This window comes from Cydia strobilella, chromosome 8 (genome assembly GCF_947568885.1).
Source record: "Cydia strobilella chromosome 8, ilCydStro3.1, whole genome shotgun sequence".
Classification (NCBI taxonomy): domain Eukaryota; kingdom Metazoa; phylum Arthropoda; class Insecta; order Lepidoptera; family Tortricidae; genus Cydia; species Cydia strobilella.
Genome location: NC_086048.1, coordinates 11,102,559 through 11,108,570, shown reverse-complemented (window position 1 = coordinate 11,108,570; position 6,012 = coordinate 11,102,559).

Sequence of the window (6,012 nt, the reverse complement as noted above, 5' to 3'; positions counted from 1 at the left end):
CCTCCGCTTTGACCTTCATCTAATGATTTTTTTAAACTTGGTTAATGCAAAGGCGAGGAAGGCGCCAGTTTCCAAGCGCTTAAATATGTCTATTAGGTCGTTCGAGATGTTGCACCCATAACAGAAAAAGTAAGGGCAAATCGCCTAGCATGGTAAGGGCATGTGATGCGGAGGGATGAAAGTCATGTGACGAGAAAGGTATTAAGAATGAATGTGGAGGGAGGTACGAGGAGAGGAAAACCGAGGAAAAGGTGGATGGACTGTGTGAAAGATGATATGAAACTAACGCAAGTGAATGATGAGATGACGGGTGACAGAGAGGTATGGAAGAAAAAGACATGCTGCGCCGACCCCAAGTGAATGGGACAAGGGCAAGCGAATGATGAGGTCGTTCGAGATGTTTCCAGAAAGAAAAATATACCGACAGCAGCGCCACCTACCGGGTCCAATGGTGTTTTCTAATCAACCAGGAACCTGTTGAAATATACATGCAAAAAAAATCATCCAAATCGGTTTCAGCAAAACAAATTTGACGATACCTAAACCGATAGCAGCGCCACTTACCAGGTCCAATTAGTACCATCCATGTATACTAAAAACTTTTCCAGAATGTAACAAATACTTTTCTGAAAACCGCATCAAAATCGGTTTAGCCAAACGTGAGATAATCGCGAATAAAACATACATACATATACATACAAACATACGGCTTGATCAGAGAACGTCCTTTTTTTGAAGTCGGTTAAAATCGTCGGGCGGTCATGTAACATTTTTCTCTAGGATCAACAATTATGGAGATAGGCGAGGTTGTAACTGACAAGTGACAATAGTAGGTACAATAACATCTGGCACACTGTTTGATCGCGGTCAACCTAACACACTCCTCCTCGCTCCGCTCGTCGAAATTGATGATTACTACCCCATTTATCTCCCATCCATCTATCTCCATAATGGTTGATCTTAGAGAAAAATGATATATAACAAAAGATACTTTATTTTCACCTCAGCAGCTCGAACAAGCCTACTTTCGTCACTCCCTGGAGTGAGGAAAGTGCGACTTTCCTCACTCCAGGGAGTGAAATAAAGTAGCTTTTTAATTCAGTGAAGGCCATGAACTGCCACTTCATACTTTTATTACATTTTTTTATGGTATGGTTTGGTATGGTATGGTATGGTATGGTGTGGTCTGGTGTGGTGTGGTGTGGTGTGGTGTGGTGTGGTGTGGTGTGGTGTGGTGTGGTGTGGTGTGGTGTGGTGTGGTGTGGTGTGGTTTTGGTGTGGTATGGTGTGGTATGGTATGGTATCGTATGGTATGGTATGGTATCGTATGGTATGGTATGGTATCGTATGGTATGGTATGGTATGGTATCGTATGGTATGGTATCGTATCGTATCGTATCGTATCGTATCGTATCGTATAGTATCGTATCGTATCGTATCGTATCGTATCGTATCGTATCGTATCGTATCGTATCGTATCGTATCATATCGTATCGTATCGTATCGTATCGTATCGATAGTATTGTATCGTATCGTATCGTATCGTATCGTATCGTATCGTATCGTATCGTATCGTATCGTATCGTATCGTATAGTATGATACATTTTATATGTTAACCTTTAACTCGCAAGAAAAGCCAACTTTCCTCTCTTGTTGCACAATAGTTATTTGTGCAACAAGAGAGGAAAGTTGGTTTTTCTTGCGAGTGTTTATTTTGAGTCCCGAGAAAGCGAAAGATTCTATAATTGAATCACGAGCGAAGCGAGTGATTCTAAGGTAGAATCTTAAGCTTAGCGAGGGACTCAAAAACACGAGATGTAAAATAACTTTGCTTTCGTGTTGCACACATAATATTTTACCTCAGTAGTGAGAACATATTAAAGGTTAAAATGTATTTCGAATTACACAGAATAAACAGAAAAAAAAGTATCATAATATGTACGATACGATAAGATACGATACGATACGATACGATACGATACGATACGATACGATGCGATACGAGATGAGACGAGACCGTACTGGACCGGACCGGACCGTACCGTACCGTACCATACCATAAAAAAAATGTAATAAATGTATTTTTTTTTTATTTATTTATTTACATACACACAACCATCAATTACAGGAAATCCTAATTCGACAGTATGGAAATTGACACAAAAAATAGGTACAATACATTAGCTTACAGATTACAGTAGCACAATACGTAAAGCGTAGCCCTTGTGAATTCGTTCAGAGAACAAGAGAACAAATCTAACTCGATCGCTACTCTATTAAGGGTCCGAATTGCGCGCGTAAAGGGGGCCTGGCGAAGGAGTTGCGTTCGAGCGAGCGGCTCGGCCAGCAGGCTCGGCCGCCGCCGCCGCCACACATACCGATCTGGTACGTTCAAACGCACCTCTGCCAGGACTCCAGGGTTGCACAACTTGCCCCGCACCAACTTAAATATATATGAAGCTAGCCCCAGCTCCCTTCTAACTTCTAGTTTATTGTATCCTACCATTCCTAACACGAACAACGTAGGATACTTTAACGGATAAAAAGGGTATACTCCGTATAATTTTAAATATATAAATCTAATAAATTTATTTTGGATGCGTTCCAACATTAACCTATATTTTGACTCGTGTGGACTCCAGATTGCCGCATTACCCTCCAAGTGACTCCTGACTATTGCCTCGTACAAGACACGTATCGCGTTAATATTATTAAACCCATGAGCCTGCCTCATTACAAACCCCAGATTTCGGAAAGCCTTCTTACATACTGAAACAATATGGTCTCGAAAGGTGAGGTCGGACTTCAGCAGCACCCCTAAGTCCTTCACTTCGCCGACGCGCTGCATCGGTGACTCTCCTAACACATATTGGTAGCAAAGTGGATTCCGAGATCTGGTGAATGAGACAATGGCGCACTTTGACACGTTGAAATTTAACCTATACGTTTGACTCCATTTGACCACTCGGTGTATGTCCTCTTGTAATTTAATACAATCAGAGCTGTCATTAACTCTGCGGACAAGCTTGAGGTCATCAGCAAAGAGTAGACAAATGGAATCTTTAACAACGTCAGGAAGGTCATTTATCATTAAAATGAACTCTAAGGGGCCCAAATTGCTCCCCTGACTTACGCCAGACCTCGTGAAATATGGTTCTGACACGTGACCAGCACAGTCCACATACTGGCGCCTGTTACTTATATAGCTGGCAAGGAAAGTAAGAGTATGTGGAGTGAAACCCGCGCTTGCCAATTTCACGAGTAAAACATCATGGTCGACGGTATCGAATGCCTTCCGGAAGTCGAAGTATGCCACATCCACCTGGTCTCCTGCATCCACTGCCGGCTCTATATTGACCATGAGATGCAATAGGTTACCTGTGGTACTGCGCGCCTTCCGGAAGCCATATTGCGCATCAGACATTATGCAGCTAGCTTGGGCCTGAACCGATTGGTAAATCGCAGACTCAAATACCTTAGCGACCGTACACAATACTGCTATCGGTCGGTAATCGCTGGTATTCGGTCCGCCGCGACCTTTCGGTACAGGTACCACCCTGGTTAACTTCCACCTGTCAGGAAACATTTTAGATTGAAGGCAAGTATTAAAAATATAATGCAAAGGCTCAGCCAGAATAATACGACAGTCCTTAAAAATGTAAGGTGGGATACCATCTGGACCCGCGGACCGCTTGGGTTGGAGCGCTGCCAGGGCCCGCTGCACCTCCGCCAGCTCTAGGCTCGCGACGTGCACCCTCGCGCTGCTCGCCGTTGAGGAGGCGTCCGCCGCCTCAACTTCCAACCGAGCCGGGTTTGGATTGTAAACTGATTCAAAGAAAGTGGCAAATTCCCTAGCACATTCCTGATCCGATAGTTGGCGTCCGTTCACTACCAGCTTTCTTTTTATTACGTTCCCCCTCTTACTTCTTATAAAATCCCAAAAAGCTTTAGGTTCCCTTGCTAAATGTTTCTGAACGCGGTCCATGTAAGCTTCATGTGCTGCTTTTATTGCATTCTTTACAGCAGCCCTACACTTTGAAAATAACTCATAATTGAAATCGGTTTTACTCATTTTATATTGTTTATGCAATGTGTGTTTACGTTTAATGTCGCGAATGAGCTCAGCCGTGTACCACTCTGGGTAAGAATACCTAGAATTTACATGCTTTCGCTTTTTGATAGGAACACATTCATCCATAACTTTATTAATCTTGTTATAGAAATAATCCACTACTTCATTAGGGTCGTCGATAATATATAAATTACTCCATTCTAAGTTTGCCAACGAATGATATAGCATAGGGAAATTAGCCTTATAAAAATTCCAGCTATTGCAAAGCCAGTCTAAATTAGAGCCCAAACCTGAGTCGGACTCTGGCGCGCGGGAGCCGGCCCCGGCAGCAGGCGCGGGCGCGGCGATGCCGGCGACAAGCGGCGGGTGGTACGCGTCCACGGGCTGCATACACTCGTCGTCGCCGGCCGCGCGCACGCGCACGGCGCCGCGCACGCCCGCGCCCACGAGCACGAGATCGAGTTGTCTGTCGTTGCAATTAGGTATCTGATTACTCTGTTCGAACTCACAAAAAGCCAATAAATATTCATAATATGATGCAACATTACTGTTACAAGAGTACAAGTTAAAATCACCGAGTACGATGAGATTACCCTTATATTTTTTACATATATTTTCTATGAGTCTAAACATAGTAAAATATTCGTTCTCATCTGCTTGAGGAGGGATATAAACCACACAGCAAGCAAACATAAAATTACATCGCAAATGAACGGTTACACACACCATTTCAAACTGATAATTACTTAAGTTAACATCATTTTTAACTTCTCGTAGTTCAAATCGTGGTGTGGCCACGAAAAGTACCCCGCCTTGCTTGCGGCCATCGGTCCGGTCACACCGCACAACATGAAAAGTAGGTGGAATTATTTCGGCGTCGTAAATCGAATCGTTGCAGCCAGTTTCCGTTATCGCATAGAAATCAAACGAGGAAGATTCCAAAAAACATAGAAAATTTGATGTTTTTGTCCTTAACCCTCTCACATTTTGGTAAAAAAAATCAAGCGATCTACTTTCCTTCCGTTTCATACTTTGATCCGCGAAACCACAACCATTCACTAAACTGGGATCCGTGGGGCCATACCGTCGGTTGATTTATAACTTGGAACATATTTTCCGGCACTCCTATAATAAATGAAGCGTAGTCCCTTTCATGTTTGTGTTTGATTTTCTGAACTTTAACACTTATTCCTGATCCACACTCATTCATTACAAGTGTCTCGACTTGTTCCAATGTTGTGTCGAGCGCTAACCTCCATACATGTAAATGTTTCTTGCGTTCCGAGGCCCGAATTCCAGATGATGTGTTTTCGCCCGTCATAAAAGTCTTTTTCCTACTAACTGCCTTCTTTGACTTATTATCGCCACTGGTATCCTTTGGCTCAATATTAGTAGGCTGAGACTCCACCCCATCCAACAGAGTATCCACGCTGTTACACACGATGAGCGGTTCAACCGCTGATTTCGTGGCCACACACTTATCGCCGCTGTCCGGTGCCGCTGTTGCCGGGGAGATCTTACGCCGCCTACCTTGTTTTTTGTTGCGAGTTACCGCGTCGGCGAATGATAATGCATTATTGTTATCCTTATTGGCAGTGTCTAACGGTGGTCCTGGATACTGTTGTTCCACACACTGTGTTACTGTCTGCAGCCTACTCATGTTTGAGATTTTTTCTTCGAGTACTTTCATTTGATTTAGTAATTCGTTTTTAGTGTCGATAAAAAGTGATTCAAGCTGTTTAAATTGATTATCCTGTTCCTCCAGACGCACCACGATTTCTTGCCGAAGGCCCCGTAGTTCTGTAAGTAGCTCAGTATCATTATTTTGAACTGGCATTGGACTTGCTGTTCGTGATGTCGGACGACTACCGCGCTGTGTATTTACAAATGCGCTGGTGATATATGTCTGGTTCAAAGCTCCAGGGTTCCGGATGGGAGT